Below are 19,422 nucleotides of genomic sequence, written 5' to 3'. Positions count from 1 at the left end.
GCTACACCCTAGTAGACTTAGTTTTTGGGTACTTGCCAGGTTCTTATGGCCTGGATTGGCCACTGTTGGAAACAGGATGCTGGGCTTGATGGACCCTTGGTCTGACCCAGTATGGCATGTTCTTATGTTCTTATGTTCTTAGTAATAGCAGTAATAGCAGTGCCTATTTTCTCAGTCAATTTAATTAATTTTCTGTTATTCTAAATTATGGATCAGTGAGAAATCTGGAGGAACTATATTAATAGGTCTGGAGGAAAGCATGTCTAATGGCCTTAAAATGTCACCTCTTACAAGTTTGAGCTAATACAGGTAAGACTCATGCGATTAAAGATATCGCTTGCAATGTATATCAGCTTATGATTGTGATAAGGCTGCTCAGGTTCTGTGCTAGGCTTTTCCCAGCTATCATCCGAGGAAAGCACTCATGCACAGGCAGGCTTCAGATTTCTTCCAGCCTGGAACTGGCTTTCTTTACTAGCAGCTCCTTTTTCTGGGTGGATCCTGCTTCCTAACCTATGGAACACAGGTAGCACAGATAAAATAAAATCTAACTCTATAAGAGAACTGGCTGATTAATGCTTTTCTCTTTAAGAAGGTGACCTTACTAACCTTGAGGTTACCTGCTCCCATGGCTTTACCATTTTCCACAATCCTTTTACCATACTTAGAGTCCTGCCTAAAATTCCTTCTGCTTCCAAGGTCTCCCTTTAGCTCCTTCAAAATACTTCTAACATGAGGTGCCATGCAGGGTTGGACCGATGGTCCACTGAGCAGAGCAGCCTCTCTCTGAGAGTGGCCAGTCTGGATCACCTGGAAGTACCAGGCAAATCCCAAAATGAGTCTGTTTCACATTAGTCTGAAAGAATTAAGAGGTGGAGAAACCAAACTCAGGCCTGGATTTATCAAAATGCAATATGTATAGCATGCAATAGGGGTGTGTTTTATGCTAATATACAGTTTATTGCAATTTGTGCTAATTACCTATGCAAAGATCTAAGTTAGCACAAATTGTGCTAACATTTTCAGACTTTGTGATAAGTGCCATACCTGCATACAACCACTGGGGGACCATTGTTAATATATATGAGAGAGAGAGAGAGAGAGAGCACCTAGCTGTAATGTCCTCTCCCTAGATATGTATTTGTATCCCTATGGAAGGCCCACCTAGTAACTCGAGGTGAGGTTTAGGTATCAGTGTAGGGGGTTAGGGGCCACTTTGACATTCAACGTGAGATGTACGAACAGAACAGTGGTCTCTTGTGAAGATTTGATGAGCTTTGGAGTGAGGAAACTCACTCCAAGATGATATTTGTGCAAGGTTCTCTCAACCTAGCTTGATGGTCTCTCTACTTTCCGTAACAGAAATTGCAAACTGCAGGCTTTTATTCTCCTATCTATGTTGTTTTTCAAAAAGTTACTTTTATTTCTTAGGATTAGTTGACTTGCAGCCATCTTGTTGCCTTCTCTCCACGAATGCCAATACATATCCCAAGATCCAGCTCTCTCAGTGAACTCAAGCTACAACTTTCTCAGTGTCTCCTCTGCAGCGTTCATTAGAAAGCATTTCCAGGGGCCAACTCAGTGCACTGCCTCGAAGAATGTCCCTGGTTTGATCCTTGACGTGAGTCTTCCACACCTCTGGTAAGCTGGGGCTAAGGATGACGTAGGCCTTGAGCGGAGTAGGGAATCTTGGTCATTAGAAAGGGTGACATCCGATGGCTGGAGTTAGATCCTAGGATCCAGGTTGTGGAATGAACCCTTGAGCATGGCTCCTGGCTGTAGGACCACTACTGCAATGACCAGACTAGGGACATTGTGTCTATTAAACAGGGTAAAGAATGAAGGCTCGTGGCACCAGTGCTCATCCAAGCACCAAGTCTGAATGAGCTGAAAGAAAAAGAAAACAGGAGGCAGGTTCGACTGAACCCTCACCCCAATGAAGAAGAAAGCATTGCCAGGGCTAGCAATTAAGCACAAGCTCTTCTGCTTCTAATCTTGACATTTCACAAGGAATTTGGAGGAAACCGTCATTTTAGTGACTTTTCTGCCATTCTGTGTTTATGAGAAATAAATCTTAGTAATTCAGGAACACATCATCTACTTGTGAAAGTGTCAGAGATAATTTAACAGTATATTTGAACGTGACAGTGAAATGTCAGAATCTGTAGCGGGTTCCAGGAGGTGCGCTGTGTACCCTGGGCACAGAAAAATCACTTTTTGCCAGAAACCCTTGCAACAGAAAATGCAAAGAAACTAAAATGGCACATTAAGCCGAGAGAGGAAAGAACCCTAAAAGCACTTTTGTTGAACTGAAATTAGGAAATGAAAAACATTTAAATAAAAAGCTACAAGTAAGACAGGAACAAAGTACTTACAGCTTAAAAATACATTGTTGATGGTGCCTCCCCTCCAAAACTTCTCATTTTCTTTTGATGGCTGTTGGACGGGTATCATTTGTGCCTGTGATTCAGTGCCTGCTAGCTAAACGTGGCACATACAATCTGTTTCTCATGCTATGTTTCATGCCTCTGCTAACGTTTGTTTTTTGGATTACAACAGTTCACCTGAGACACATCTTTTATATTGCATGTCACCTTGTGCAAATAGTGCTACAGACGTGGCAAACTACACAAAACATAATTGGAGAAGGGAAATTATTTCTGAGCAACTCCATTCCGTGGCAGCTTAGTTTTTTTGCAGAATGTGCTCAGGTAAAAAAGCCGTTGCTTATACAATTTCTACCAATAGGTTGAATTTATGTATGTCTCCATTCCCTGTCCTCGCCGAGGGCTGTTGTGAATCCGTTACTTGTTCTTTGCACATGTGGAAGGTTCTGATATTGTTTATTTTGCGAACAAAAGGATATTTTTTTGGGGGAAGGCAATTCTCAAAAAGGCTGCATAGTTCCCAATAGTTGTGATTTTATGAGCGTTTTTATTGTTTGCTGTCTTGAGCGTTCGGGTTGAGTGGTTCACAAATGTTTTAAATAAATAAATAATTACTTAGGCAGGATCAGTGCATGGATATTAGGTGCCCTCTTACATATCTGTCAAAGCATCCCCCTTGTCTTGCCCCATCCAGCAACTACCTCTTTATGAATTCCTGCATCCTGTTTCTTTTTCCCTGCCCACAGAGTTCTGCATCCCTTTTCTCTACCCCCCTGTTGCGAAGGTGGACCCTTGGCCTGAGGTGGAGTTGGCGCTACCCGCGGGAGAAGCCCCCACCGGTTCCCACCGCCGGAAGGCAGAGCTGAACGGAAAGCGGAGGCCAACTGGAGCTTTGCCAATACCAGCCATCATTCCCCGCAGGTTGAGCCTTTGGGTACCGGGGCCGGCTTGTCTTAGGCGGGCCTCCGCGTGGTTGATCTTTGAGAAGAGTATCCAAGGCAAGGTACCAGGAAGCAGTGGAAAGGCAGGGTCCATCGGAGCGAGGTAGAAGACAGTTGCCGGTCAGTGCAGGCAGCTGGAAACAAGGTCAAGGTACAAGCACAAGTCAAAGCCAGGAATGCGTCCAAAAGCGTAGTCAGGAGAAGCAAGAATCAGAGCCAGGAATCCATCCAAAGTAATCAGGAGCTGGAAACAGGAACACAGGACTGGAACAAACGAGCAAGGAGCAGGAACAGGAATGAAGGATTAGCAACTAATTACATGACAAACGTGGAGACCTGTTGCCAGGGCCCGACGGTGTCATCATCCGGGGATGATGTGCCTAAGGAGCGCAGACCCGAGGAGCAGTTGGTGGCGGCGTCTCAGCCATGCTCCCAAAAACACGTCGGCAGCCAGCAAGGCTTCAAAGAAGAGAGCTGCACTGGGGGCACCCCCTCACCATCCCCGGGGAGCCGGGGCTGGCCGATGCAACACCCCCTGTCCAGCATTTCTCTTCTCTCCCTGCATCCTGCTTCATTTTCCCTGTCCTCAGTCCAGCATCCCTTTTCTCTACCCCCCTGTCCAGCATTTCTCTTCTATTCTACTCCCCCTGCATCCTGCTACATCCTCCTTTTTCTCCCCTTCACTCCTTGTTCAGCAAAACAGTATCGCCACAATCTCTTTGACCCCTTTTTGCAGTGCCTATCATTACTCTCTTTTCACCTTCTACATGATCAGAATCCCCTCTCTCTTTCCACCTACCCTTACCAACACAGAACTCTTTCTTCCCAATATCTACACCCACTCTGCTTTCTCTCTGTCTCCACCTTCCATATCTACCCAGCATCCATTTCCTTCTTTCTTGCGATGCCATGCCTTCACAGTGGATGGGTGGTACATGGAGGGTTTTCTGCCCCCCCCCCCGCCAAACTTTGGGAGCCCAGGGCAACAATTGAGTTTGCTAAGAGAAGAATAATCCCTGTATGCAGGCACTTTTAATGTGCATAATTTCTGCAGATTAAAAAAAAAAAAAAGATCTGATTGTTTGTCTTTCAAAATGCTGCATGTATAAAACCCAACAAGAGCTGTTCGCTCCTACCAAAGAGCCTTGCTGGACATAGCAAAATTGCTGGATACTGGAGAACATGAATTCTCAATTGCCCCACCAGCACTGTGGAACTCACTCCTTCAGGAGCTCAAGCTAACAGGCTGCACCAAGATGTTGAAAAGCCTCCTAAAGACATTTTTCTTCAAGCAAGCCTTTATTTAAGGTGTATTAATTATGAAAGCCATCCAGGTCTCCAGCGCACCAGAGAGCTTCTCTCCCGCCATTATTGGTGGCCATATTGGAAGGAGGACACTAAGACATTCGTTGAATCCTGTCCTACTTGTGCCATGCACAAATCCTCCCGGATTCAACACTAGGGGTTATTACAACCCTTATCTATTCCTGACAGACCTTGGTCCCATATTGCTACTGATTTCATCACAGAACTATCCCTATCTGAATGGAACAATACCATATGGGTTGTGGTAGACCATTGTTCTAAGATGTCCCACTTTGTTCCCCTTCCTGGTTTACCTTCAGCTTCAGAGTTGGCTCGTCTATTTATTCAGCACATCTTCTGAATCCACGGACTCCCCCAACATATCCTTTCGGACAGAGGAGTGCAGTTCACGGCATGTTGTTGGAAAAATTTGTGCAAAAAATACAGAATACAACTCGACTTTCCCTCAGCCTATCACCCACAAACTAATGGGTTGGCAGAATGAACTAATCAATCACTCAAGACATTCCTGCGCTGTTATGGGAATCAACACCAGGACATCTGGTCTTCTTTACTCCCTTGGGTTGAGATGTGTCATAATAATCACTGCACACAGGCCACGGGACATCATCCTTCTATTTGGTCTTCAGTCGACACACCTGAATACCGCTACCCATTGCCACCCCTTCATTTTGCCCTGGGGTTGAACTGGCCACCCAAAATCTGAAGGGCTCATGGAAGGACACTTGCACCCTCTTATAACAGGCTGCAATCAAGGCAAAAGAACAGGCAGACAAGAAATGAAGACCAGCCCCGCAACTTCAGCAAGGAGACATAGTCTAGTTAAGTATCCATTACTTTAGACTTCGCATGCCTTCCTTGAAATTCGCCCCTTGCTTCGTGGATCCATTCCTAGTTGAGAAACAGATTGGAGAGGTCACATATATAAGTTGTGATTACCACCAACACTCCATATCCACAATGCATTTCATATTTCCCTGCTTAAACCAGCGATCTTGTCCTAGCCTTCCAAAAAGCCTAAACAAGTCTCACCCGACATTGTGAAGGAGGACACGCAATATGAGGTGGATGAAATTCTAGACAGTAGACAAAAAGGTTGATCATTTTAATACTTAATATCCTGGAAAAATTATGGCCCAGAGGAAAACGCTTGGGAACAATCAAGAACATTCAAGCACTTCAATTAATAGGTGACTTTCATCGGCGATTTCCCCTCAAACCCAAGCATAAAAGGCAGAGGAGAGAACCATGCGGAGGGGGTACTGTTACGGCATAGACCCCTACCTCTCCTTTGGGAGAGCACTCCTGACACTATGCGCTCTCTTCCCGCCGGCAGTATGGCCGCGGGCTATGCACGAATCAGCCCAGTGAAGCTCCTCCCCCCATGCTGACATTCCTGACAGGCCTGGCGCCAGCGTGGGAAAAATTGTTACTTAAACTGGCTCTTCAGCACCAGCAAATGCCTCGGCTACAAGCTTGGTTGTGCTGGTGCTCTTCATTGGATTACCTTTTCTCCCTGTGACCTGGATTGCCTTCTTGGATTGTTTGCTTGCTGCCTGCCTCTAACTTTGACTGCTTCTTGGATTGTTTGCGAGGGATGTGCATTCGTTTACAATGAATGTGACATCCACAACAAATAGGTCCCTATTTGTTTCATTTGTGGGACTGCGAAATGAATGACAACCCCCACGAATGAAACATTTCATATTACTTTCATTTGTTTGGGCCACAGCGCTTTATCAGCCTTTTGCAATAGGAGAAGGTCATGTGGGAGTATCCATAGCAACTAGCCCTTTACTGTGAGTCATAAGTGATCTCACAGCCCTGTCATAGAGTGGGTCGGACAGGTCAGCAAGGAGACCAGAATGCCAACATATCAGAGTGAAGCATTTTTCTAATTCAGCCAATCACTGCTTTGTGGACTTAGTGATGCTGATCCTGGTGTTTTTTCTACCTTGAGCAAGTGTACCACAGTGTATGTTCTTCTTAGGTTCTATCTGAGAAGGTTGTTTGATGGATTGAGCTCTCTTAGTGTCTCAAATCTGAGCTATTCAATTGCTGAAAAATATTTTTGTCCTTTTTTGTTGCTGTGCCAGGCAGGCAGGCTTTTTTTTACTGCACTTTTTTCTTTTTTTTTTTTTACTACACTCAGACTGTCTCTCTGTCTCACTCACTGAGAGAAAAGGAGTGACAAGCTGCCAGCAGTGGCATTTTGCTGCTGATCTTAACCCCCCTGGGGTTGCAGGCAGTGTTTGGGTGGTGTGGGTGGGAGATAGTGGGAGAGTTGCAGTGGCTGTCTGGGCATTGTACAACTATAAGCAGTATCACAATGAGTGCACAGAGAGGAGTACTGTAGGAATTTGGCTTGCATACTCACAGCAGGGGTAGTCAGGCTGAAGCTTCCAGTGTTTTATCTAGAGTTTCAGGTTTTGTGCACATAGAGCAGTCTCAGTTGTAGTGTACAGCAAAACACTGCATTGCATGTCTGTGTAGTTTTCCACACTCACATATATTGGTTCAGTGGTGTTCAGCACATTACAACTAATAAAAAAAGAATCCTTTTAATCCAAATCCCCAGTAGGCAGTGACATTAAAATCCATGATGTCAGGGAAAGGTAGAGGTCGAGGGAAAAATGTTATTGGCACTGGTAGAGGAGGCACTTCAAGAGGGAGTCCCCCATTAAAGTTAAAAAGGGACCTGTTCCAATCCAAAATCTCTGGAGAGGCAAGCAGTTCTAGCCAGAATAAACTTAAATTTAAAGATGATGCACCGCCAGCACCTGTTGTTTTGGAGATGAGGGAAGGGGAGGCTGAGCCATCCAAGGCAGATGGGGCAGTGGAGAAAGCAAAAGAGCGAGTCCCAAAAGCAGCAGTGTGACAGTGTATTTCTCTAGTTAGCGCTGATGATGTAGCGCAGTCACTGTTTGCTTCTGATTCTGATGAAGAATCATCTTGTATGGGATTCCCTTCATCAGAAATGGAAGAAATAATAGCTGAAGAAGGTTTAGGAGGATTAGTTAGATCCATCTTAGTCTCCACTTCAGTGCTGGAGGAGAGAGAGAAAACTGATGATGAGGAAAAGGAAGAGCAGTCAGCACAGGCAGAGAGTGTGACTGATGTCCCTGGCATTGCTTCTCAGGGTCCACCCACTACTTCAACTCCAGTGCCAGCATCCACCCCGAAGGCCATAGAGAAGGGATCATGAAAGAAATCTGTGATCTGGAGCCACTTTAAAGTGAGGGAGGACTCGTGTTTTGCTCAGTGTAATTACTGTGCCAGAGATATTACCAGAGGCAAGCAAGTGGACCATCTAATCAATTCTGGAATGATGCATCATATGCAGAAGCAACACCTAACAGTACTGCCATCTGGGGATGGTGGCAGTACCAGTCAGGGTACCCCTTTTTCCAAGCAGCGTAAAGTGGTTGAAAAGGATCAGAATCATCCCACACCTTCAGCCTCTTCCAGCAGTCAGGTGGCAGGCCATCAACCCCCTGCCATACGTCAGAAGTGACAACCCACCATAGAGGAAATGGAGTGGTGTTCGGTAGTGCTATCCTGGGAAAGGAGGCAGGCAACCTCAAAGGTTGTAACCAGGAGCATCGGGGAATTGATTGCCCTTGATGACCAGCCCCTGCAGGTAGTGGAAAATGTGGGTTTCAAGTGTTTGCTGCAGGTCTTAGCTCCAAATTACAAAGTCCCCTCCAGAACCACATTTAGCAGAAAGGTCATCCCCATCCTGTACAACCAGTGTTGCAATCACATCCAGCCACTGCTAGCTAAAGCAGAGGGGAGTGTGCATTTGACCTGTGATATCTGGACCACCATGAACACTTCACACTTTTACCTCTCCCTGACAGTAAACTAGTGGGACATGGCTGAAGCAGGGGCAGGCAGCAGCTCTATCAGTGAGAAAGTATCAGGGTGCAGGTGGGCTTTACTGCACATCCACCTGATGGACCAGGCCCATACCTTGGCCAATATTCTATCATGGATCATGCTGGAGGGCTGCAGCTACACAAGAGAGCCAGGAATCTTCAGTAAGGGTTCTTTGTCACAGACAATGGTGCAAACATGGTAAAGACAATATCCGAAGGGGGCTTTCAGAACATCTGATGTTTTGCACACTCTCTGCACTTGGTATTGAAATTAGCTCTGCGGTTGGAGTCCAAGAACGAAGACAATGACTACCTGCAGGAATTAATACAGAAGTGCAGGAACATAGCAGATGGGGCAGGTTCTCCATCAAAAGCAGATTGATTTGGGGATGCCTAACAAGCGTCTCATTCAAGACACTGGCACCTGGTAGAATTCCACCTATATGATATTGCAGAGATTAGTGGAGCAGCAGGCACCCCTTCATGATCTTTCTCTGGAAATGGAGATAGGTGTGCATAGTCCACTAGGGCATCATAATTGGTTAGTCATGAGTCAGCTGGTAAAAATCCCGAAGCCCTTCAAGGATGCCACAGAGGAGCTAAGTTCCAGAAGTGCCACCTTGGGTAACATCATCCCTATAGTTAATATTCTGAAGGAAAAATTGGAGAGCTTTAAGCAGGAAGTAGGAATGACAGCAGAGGTGCTGTGTTGTCTGGACTTTTTTAGAAGCAGGTGCAAGAGAGATTAAGACCTTTAACAAAACACGACACATACATGCTTGCCACAGTCTGTGATCCCCATGTGAAAGGGAAACTCACCCTACAGTCCGATTGTCTCACATTTGTGAAGAACATGTTGTTAGAAAAGGTCTGTGAACAGGAGTGCCATAGGCAGAGACAGATTAGGCATGAAGCAGAGGAGGAAACAGCAGGTACTTCAGAGAATAGTGCTAGCCCAAGCAGGAGCAGCTGTCAGCAACAGTTAGTACTTCCTCCTCCACTTCAGTACACCAAAGACATGTTGCCCCTAAAAAAATCATCTCTTTTGGCACAGGCTAGAGCGAAAGCAGCTGGCAAGAAGGAATCTCAGCCCACCCAAGCAAAGGAGACACCAGCACAAATATCATTGACACAGTATCTCACAGAGCCCACTGAGGACATTGAGACATATGCGCTGGCATATTGGGCACACAAGTTCACTGTCTGGCCACACCTAGCCAAAGTGGCTCAGCGATATCTGTCCTGTCCACCAACCAGTGTGCCCAGTGAATGTCTTTTCAGTGACAGGGGAAATCATGAGCCCTCATCGCTCAAGGCTGGCACCATAGTTGATGGAAAAGCTAGTGTTTTTGAAAATAAACATGCCTTTGCTTGGGTTTCCAGATTTTCCCTGTGAATGGCAAGATGAATAAAAGCACTTTAAAGCCTTGCAGCAGCTCTGCCTGCCTCATATGCTCCAGATATATCAGCACATGGACCTGACTTCATTTACTCTGCCTCCTTGTCTTGCCCCTATCAACACCACAGGGGCCTGTCTACCTCCACTGTGCCTGCCTATCATGCCCCTATCAACACCACAGGGACTTGACTACCTCCACTGTGCCAGCCTGTCTTGCCCCTATCAATTTTCTGCCACTCTGCCTTGCTGCCATACACCAGACAACTTTACTCCTTGTGGCGTTCTTGCCACTATCATGGTTCCTCAGTGTGTTGATGCTAGTCTTTCTGCTGCTTTGTCCCTTTATCGGTGCCATGGGTTTTTTCTGACATCCTTTCTGCTCGCTATGTTCCCCCTTCATTGTGTTATAGGATGTTGATGCCACTTGCTTGCCACTTTGCCTCTTGTGCTGCCTTTGAGGGTTCATGCAATTGTTATTGGTGCCCTCTTTTGAAGCTGTGGGGTGTTTTTGACACTCTTGCTGATGCTTTGCACCTATGTTAAAGCACTCCTGCCATTTCTGGTACCCCTTTGCCCCTTTACAGTGCCTTAGGCTATTCATGCCACATTGGTGCCACTTTGCCACAGTTTAAGTACCTTGGAGCTGTTTTCCCCTTCTGATGATTGCTCCCCCAGAAGTTCCATCAGAATTGATAAGAAAACCCCAATTCTGCAGCCAAAAATAGGCTGTAATACTTCCTCCATTGACTTTAATGGCAACGAAAGATGAATCAAACTAATAAACGAATATTTTTTTTTTCCTTTGAAACTAATGAAAAGAATTGGGGTCCCAATGAAATGAATGAACAAACTAAAACAAATTTTTTTCTTCTGCACATCCCTTTAAATGTTTGCTCGCTGCCTGCCTCTGACCCGGACTGCTTTTTGGATTGTTTACTTACTGCCTGTCTCTAACCCATATTGCCTTCTTGGATTGTTTGCTTGCTGCCTGCCTCTGACCCAGACTGCATTTGGATCTCCCACCTGCCGCCTGCCTCCGACCCAGACTTTGGGTGGATCCCGTGTCCTGACCAGCTCGGCCGAATCTTGGAGCAGTTCTACTCAAGGTTGGCTGTTATTCTATCACTGGGGTCCACATTCCTAACATCATTTTTTAAAATATTGGCCTCATATAGTACATGATGACAGAAAAAGACCAGTTTCTCAAGTTATTCCAGTTCATACTGCTAAGGATAGACTTATTTATTCATTTATTTTATTTATTTATCAGGTTTTATATGCTGTCATTCGGCTTCATTATAAAGCCATCATAACGGTTTACAAACATGGGAAGGTTACAAGCTTATTAATATGACTGTTAACAAAGAAAGACATCCTTTTACAAAGATTAACTAGAACTAGCACTATGGATTGCACGAAGGGGTGCACAAAGGGGAATGCCCCTTTGTCGCGCCCCTTTGGCGCGACGCAAGGCGTGCGGCGCCTGGTGGAAAGGCGCCATTTAATGGTCCGTCGTTGCCTTTGATGACATCGGGGGCGGGTCTCCCGATCGGGGCTCTCCCATCGCTATTCCCTTCTCATTTCCCGCTGGTATTTTCTTTTATTTTTTTTCCTCTCATGGCGGTGGTGATATGTTGCAGGGTGCCTGGTGATGGTGGAATTTTAAAAACCTTATATGTGCCAAAGCCAGGAGATACATGCATAAGTTGGGCCGGCATGCTCTGGGCAGATTTTATTAACTGCCTACATACGCAGATATCTCCCATTACATGCACAAATCAAATGATTTAAAAAGGGGCAGAATGAGGACGTGATCTGAACAGGGCGTGCGCATTTTGGGGAAGACTGAGATTTGTGCGTGCATGCGCCGGTGTCCCCGGCTAATGATGAAATGTAAGTAATAAAATAAAAAAAATATAGGCTAGTCAGCGGGGTTTTAAAGGTCGGAGCTAAGAGGAGAAAGAGAGACTATTAAACTAGGGGGGTTGGGAAGTGCTATCTCTTGCCTGGGCGAACTGGGAACAAACTGGTTAAAATGGCAATGACATGGATGTGCGTTTCTTGTAAAATCCCAACACTTATGAGGTAGAAGCAGGATTTGCGCGCACACACCACTTAAAATTGCGCGTACATGTGCATGCGCTCAGCTTATTTCATACCCAGCTAACTAGCAGGGTTTATTCAGTGGCACGGTCATGCCTCTAAATATACCCAGCTATCTTAAAATAGCTGGATAATTTTATCTGGATATCTTTAGAGCAGGTCTGTGTCCTGAATACACCTTCCACCTGCCCCCGGATCCCTCCTCACTTATCCAGCTAGAATTTAGCTGGATAAGTCACTCAATATGCTGGTTTGCCAATTAGACAAATAACTTTTAAGTTATTTGTCTAAATGGATTTTGAATATCTGTTTCAAATTTATTAATTTTTTTCTTCATTATTGTTCATCCATTTTATTTGAAATGTATGTGCTGTAAATAATCTTTAGTCCATTTTATCAACTATCAGTAAAGAAGTTGGAAACCTCATTGCTTCACAATGTGATCACTGCTGTTATTGATTGTGCAGATTATCAGTGCTGTTAATAGAGAGTGGAAAAAGGGTTATGTACGTTGGAAAATGCAAAAGGGCCTTGGACCTCAGAAGTGAAAAGCTACATGTGAACTGGCTGCAGATAGGGTCTATTTTATTTCCTTGTGCCTTTGGGGACAGCACCAGAATTCTATCCTACCAGAGTTACACATAAATTTATAAATTAATAGAAATCCGTAGCATTGCCTGATGGTTATCTATGAAATAACTGATTGAGCTGAACCCGATTGTTCCTTCTTACTATTCACTATACAAAAAAATAAAATTCAAATGCTGTTGACAACTCGGTAACAATGACACAGACTCCCTTGATTAATAGGTACTTTGTAAAGTAACACAAAAGTCTGGAAAAAAAACCATAGAACCTAGCAGCCAAAATTTAAAAGACTGGCGTGAGTTAAAACTGGGATATATGCGCATGTCCAAAGACCGGCTTGATTAAAAAGAGGCAGAGTGGGGCAGGGTGGGGCCAGCTGGCCCTCGCAACCTACTGTTCTGGAGAGCAGGTAGGTACTGAAACAGCAGTAACAAAACAGCAATATGGTTATACAATATACAATGGGTATAGCTAATAATTCCATGTAAATTCTTCATCTCTCCTGAAAGCTAGGGATACTAGAAAGAGCCCCAAAACAAATTGAAGGTTCAACACCAAAATAGAGGCATAAACACATCATCCATTATCAGTTATCAATCAATCAATCAATCAGGGCAAGTTCCCCATCTATTCCAGTAAATCCAAAAGCTGTTCCAGATTTTATCATACAAAAACATATAAACATGTAAGCCAATTTTTCAATCAGTGCAAATTCATGAACTTGCTTAAACCATAATTCCATAGTTGGTATTGGTTTCCACTGATCACAAATCTATCTGCTAGTATCAAATATCTCAGGAAAGCCTTTTTTGAGGTGCTAAGGCACCCATCATTCCACAATCCAAGAAAACACAACTTTGGAGTAAGGGTGAAAGACCCTCCTAAGAGTTAAAATAAGTCCTATAAGTTATTTAAACTAGAAACTGGGGGTGGCAGAAAGAAATTAGAATGTCACCCCCCAAATACAAATGCAATGGAAAAGGGTGAAGTGGATAACAAAACTCAACTAAATAAGTCACAAAAGGAGTCCAAGAAAAGCAGTAACCTGAACAAGAAAAGCTGGAAAGCTATGAGCACAAATGCTCGTAGTTTGGGCAATAAAATCCCAGATCTGCAAGCCTTAATGGTAGAGGCGGACTTGGATGTTGTTGCTGTCACGGAGACGTGGTTCACGGATTCACATGATTGGGATATGGCAATACCGGGCTATAACTTAAGGAAGGACAGAGAGGACAGAAAAGGGGGAGGAATGGCTCTTTATGTCAAAAACAATATCCAATCATCTGAGCTGCAGGGAAGATGGGGCAAAGAAGAAGCACTATGGGCTGACCTAAAAAAAGATGATGGGGCATCCATTTTTATTGGAGTGGTTTACAGGCCAGAGATCTGGTTGAAGACATCCAAAAGATGGGAAAGAAGGGAGAAGTGGTGATTGTTGGAGATTTTAATCTGCTGGATGTAGACTGGAGAATCCCTTCTGCAGAATCTAACAGTAGTAGAGAGATAGTGGATGCCCTGCAAGGCGCTCTGTTCAAACAAATGGTAATGGAACCCACAAGGGAGGGAGCTATATTTGATTTAGTATTCACTAATGGAGATAATGTCTCTAATGTCCAGGTGGGTGCCCACCTCAGCACCAGTGATCATCAAACGGTATGGTTTCATATCACAAATAGGATATGGAGAAGAAACACGATGACCTGAGTTTTGCTGTTCAAAAACACGGACTTTGATGAAATGGGGAAGAACCTGGAGTAAGAACTAAAAGGCTGGGTGAACAAGAGAGATGTGGAACAACAATGGACCAAACTAAAAGGAGCAATTACCAAGGCAGCAAATCTATATGTTAGAAAAGTAAAGAAAAGCAAAAGAAAAATGAAATCTATCTGGTTCTCAAAGGAGGTGGCTGACAAAATAAAAGCTAAAAGTACAGCGTTCAAGAAATATAAAGGATCCCAAAGGGAGGAGCGCAAGGAAGAATATCTGGTGGAACTGAGGGAGACAAAGAAAGTAATCAAGATGGAAAAAGTCAAGCGGAAGAAAGGATTGCCAAAGAAGTAAAGCGGGGTGACAAAACATTTTTCAGATACATCAGAGAAAGGATGAAAATCCAAAGTGAAATAGTGAAATTGAAAGGTGAAAAGGATCAATACGTGGAGAGAGATGAAGAAATGGCAGAAATATTAAACAAATACTTCAGTTCGGTGTTCACTAAAGAGGACCCTGGAGAAGTCGCTAGTCACTAATTAACAAGAAACTGGAGGGGAGTGGAGAAGATGTAACTCCGTTTACAGAAGAGAATGTATGGGAAGAGCTAGGAAAACTGAAAGTTGACAAAGCCATGGGGCCTGATGAGGTTCATCCCAGGATACTGAGGAAGCTCAGAGATGTGCTGGTGGGTCCACTGTGTGACCTGTTCAATAGATCCCTAGAAACGGGAGTGATGCCGAATGATTGGAGAAGAGTGGTGGTGGTCTCGCTTCACAAGAGTGGGAGCAGAGAAGAGGCTGGAAACTACAGGCTGGTTAGCCTCACCTCGGTTTTAGGTAAAGTAATGGAGTCACTGAAAGAAAGAATAGTGAACTATCTACAGTTGGAAGAATTGCTGGACCAGAGGCAGCATGGATTCACCAAGGGAAGGTCCTGTCAGACAAATCTGATTGATCTTTTTGATTGGGTGACTAGGGAATTAGATCAAGGAAGTGCGCTCGATGTCATCTACTTGGATTTCAGCAAAGCTTTTGATACAGGCCTGCACAGGAGGCTTGTGAATAAAATGAGAAGCTTAGGAGTGAGTGCCGAGGTGGTGGCTTGGATTGCAAACTGGTTATTGGACAGAAGACAATATGTGATGGTAAATGGAACTTACTCTGAAGAGAGAGTGGTGTTAAGCAGAGTGCTGCAAAGATCGGTGTTGGGATCGGTCCTGTTCAATATCTTTGTGAGCGACATTGCGGACGGAATAGAAGGTAAGGTCTGTCTTTTTGCTGATGATAATAAGATCTGCAACAGAGTGAATATGACGGAAGGAGTGGAGAGAATGAGACGGTATTTATGGAAGCTGGAAGAGTGGTCGAAGATATGGCAGCTGAGATTCAATGCCAAGAAGTGCAGAGTCATGCATATAGGATGTGGAAATCCGAAAGAACTGTATTTGATGGGGGCTGAAGGTCTGATGTGCATGGAGCAGGAGAGAGACCTTGGGCTGATAGTGTCTAATGATCTGAAGTTGGCGAAACAATGTGACAAGGCGATAGCTAAAGCCAGAAGAAAGCTGGACTGCATAGAGAGAGGAATATCTAATAAGAGAAAGGAAGTGATGATCCCCTTGTACAGGGCCTTGGTGAGGCCTCACCTGGAGTACTGTGTTCAGTTCTGGAGACCGTATCTCCAAAGGGACAGAGACAGGATGGAGGCAGACCAGAGAAGGGCGACCAAAAAGGTGGGTGTTCTTCATAAAATGACTTATGAGGAGAGATTGAAGAACCTAAATATGTACACCCTGGAGGAGAGAAGGAGCAGGGGTGATATGATACAGACTTGCAGGTACTTGAAAGGTTTTAATGATCCATGGTCAACAACAAACCTTTTCCGTTGAAAAAAAAATCAGTAGAACAAGGGGTCACAATTTGAAGCTCCAGGGAGGAAGACTCAGAACCAATGTCAGGAAGTATTTCTTCACGGAGAGGGTGGTGGATGACTGGAATGCCCTTCCGGAGGAAGTGAAGACTAAAACTGTGAAAGATTTCAAAGGAGCATGGGATAAACACTGGATCCATAAAGGCTAGAGGATGGGAATGAAGAGAAGAGCCATGGGGGTGGAGTACTGGAGTGGAGGCTACTACCTGATGATTACTACCCTTACTTAATAAGCCTTCGCAACTCCAACATTGCTCTCTGCTTCAACTGCAAGGGGAAATGTGGAAAAGAGGATTTGCATTCAGATAACAATCAACAAGGACTGAACTTCACAATCTTGCTTATTACGGTGGTTACTACCCTAAATCCAATTAAGCCTGATACATCACTTTGAATGCATATACAGAGTCGTTCTCTGCTTCTATGGCAGAGGGAAATGTGGAAAACAGGATTTGTATTCAGACAACCACCAACAAAGACTGAACTTCACAATCTGGGTAAACAAATAAACGTGGGGGTAGCTTGCTTATTACGGCAGTTACTACCCTAAACCAATTATGCCTGATTACATCCCTTTGAATACATATACAGCACTGCTCTTTGCTTCAACAGTAGGGGGAAATGTGGAAAACAGGTTTTACTTTCAGATAACATCCATGAAGGCATTGATCTGTGCAGTCTGGGTAACCAAGTATCAGGATAACTTGCTTGATGCGTGGTTACTACCCTTAACCATTAAGCCTTATGCTCACCTTTGATGCAACTCAAATATTACTCTCTGCATCAACAACAGGGGATGGTAGGAAATTTGAATCAAACAGTTACCATCAGGGGCCCTGAACTTGGTGGCTGATGAAACAGATAAGTATGGGAAAATAATGAAACAGATAAGTATGGGAAAATAAGTTTGGGAGCTTGCTGGGCCGATTGGCCTTTTTCCCCAGAAACCCTTCACTTTAGGACAGTCCCATCACATATGAAGATAGGAACCGCCCATGCTGCAACCCCTCCAGCATGGATGGCTCCTATCTACATATGGGAACTTTTGGACTGAATTTAACATAAAAGAGTAGGTACCTCCCTATATGTACAGTGTGAAAAACAGACCAACATTCTGACTACATATAGAAAATTTGTGGGCATGTTTCCATTTTCTCCTCTAGTCCTCTACAGAGACAGCTGTAGATCAACATTCCACTGCCTAATACAAGCAAACTGGAGTTCTCTCTTCTGAAGATATCCCATAATGGCCTTATTCAACAATGAGATACTTTTCCTTGGAACATCATCGTGCAAAACACTTTCTCAAACAGAGGAGGGACCTCATGCTCTCATCCTCCCTCTCTATGGTGCCATAATATATCACTTAGCTGAAGATAAAAATGTCTGGAGCTTTCGTGGACTCCATAATCAGAGCACAGTTCTTGAAATGTCTTGCACAATTGTCCCTCAAATTTCAATTCAAGTTGCCTGCAGCCTACTGCGCCTCTTTCATATGTGTGCACTGATAGAGAGAGGTGGATAGAGATTTATTGGAGGATATTCACAAAATTGCTATGAAAGGGGATGTACTATTGTTAGGGGATTTCAATCTGCCAGATGTTGATTGGGACATCCCAGCTGCAGTCTAGAAATAAGGAGATCCTGGATTCTTTGCAAGAAGAATTGTTCTGTTAACTGGCAATGGAACCTTCCTGGGAGGGGGTAATACTGGACCTGGTACTTACCAACGGGGACAGTAGCTCTGATGTTGTAGTTGATAATCACCTGGGATCAAGTGATCACCAGATTATGTGGTTCAATATTAGAGCTGAAGTGATAAATGGTCATTCAAAAGTTAATTTATTATAGAATGTACCAATTTATGCAGTCATTAAGACCAAAGGGGTGGATTTTAAAAGGGTTACTCGCACCGAGCCAATTATGTATAGGCCCAGCAACGCACACAAAGCCCCGGGACGCGCGTATGTCCCGGGGCTTTGTGAAAGGGGCGGAGCGTGGGTGGGGCATCGGTCCAGGGGCAGGGTGGGGGCGGGACCGAGGCCTCCGACATAGTGGCCATTTGCTGCTGTGCCAGGGGATCTCGCGCTGGCTGCGGGCAAAATAAAGGTAGGGGGGATTTAGTTAGGGCTGGGGGGCGGGTTAGATAGGGGAAGGGAGGGGAAGGTGGGGGGGCTGAAGGAAAGTTCCCACCGAGGCCGCTCCGATTTCTGAGCAGCCTCGGAGGGAAGGAGAAAAGCCATCGGGGCTCCCCTAGCACTCGGCACCTGCAAGGTGCACTAGTGTGCACCCCCTTGCATGCGCTGACCCTGGATTTTATAACATGCACGCGGCTGGATAAATAAGCATTTGGAAAGAATGTGGGAAATATTTAGAAGGTAATTTTCAAAGGGACTTCTGTGGGTAAAGCACATGATGCTTTACTTGAAGAAATGGCCTTTTGGAAAATTGCCCAGCCAATGCACATGTATAGTTATAAGAGCCTGCATGCTTGTAATTTTAAGTGCACTGGGGAGAGCAAAGTCTGGGCTGGGTTTCTTTCATGCATACGTTTCAATTTTGAAAAGTATAGGTGTGTATTTCTTCTAAAGCTTTCCCTGTCCAAGTAACAGGTATAACTTGGTGCAAGTAGTTTTTGTGGGATAATTTTCAAAGTGAATTTACACTTAGAAGTTCCCTTTGGAAATTGTAATTTAGGCAAATAACATTCCGCAAATCTATGCAGGCTGTAATAAAATGAACCCCTTAAAGGATTAATAGGCAGGGTTTAATTAAAGATAGGGACCATCTTAGGTCATTACCAGACACACTGTGATGCAACAAAAAAAACTCTGCAAAAGCACACTCGGCGCATGCGTCAAATAACTTCTGTTGGGATAACAGCATAATCCAGACTGTTGCAGAGTCCTTCACAGAAACTGCATGTTAGCAGAATAATTTTCCTCAGTCATAAACACAGAACACAAATAGGTCCTCATCAAATACAGACTAACAGGACGATGCAGTAAAGTGCATTCAGGCTGAGCGCACTGTTAGCCCCTGTTATAAGCCCACTTACTGTATAAGGGGTAAAAATAGCGCGTCAAAAATGCGCGGCCAACCCCCTGAAACTAATAGCACCCGCAACATGCAAAGTCGGAGGCCCCCCCCAAAAAAAATTA

The 19,422-nt window shown here is 44.4% G+C and overlaps 1 protein-coding gene across 3 annotated transcripts in view; it reads right to left on the bottom strand.

The window, feature by feature from the left end:
* Positions 1-19,422, bottom strand: part of RGS13 (regulator of G protein signaling 13) — a 96,981-nt gene that overhangs the window by 38,696 nt on the left and 38,863 nt on the right. Inside the window, exon 1 of one of the 3 annotated variants that reach the window (XM_029618734.1) lies at positions 2,376-2,538. The exons of the other annotated variants lie outside the window; for them this stretch is intronic. The gene's annotated coding sequence lies outside the window, so the exon portion shown is untranslated. Of the gene's footprint in view, positions 1-2,375; positions 2,539-19,422 lie in introns of those variants that run through there. 3 annotated transcript variants of the gene reach the window in all.

Source organism: Rhinatrema bivittatum, chromosome 10 (assembly GCF_901001135.1).
Source record: "Rhinatrema bivittatum chromosome 10, aRhiBiv1.1, whole genome shotgun sequence".
Classification (NCBI taxonomy): Eukaryota; Metazoa; Chordata; class Amphibia; order Gymnophiona; family Rhinatrematidae; genus Rhinatrema; species Rhinatrema bivittatum.
Note: the sequence above shows the minus strand (reverse complement) of the source record. Positions and strands in the feature narration are given on the sequence as shown.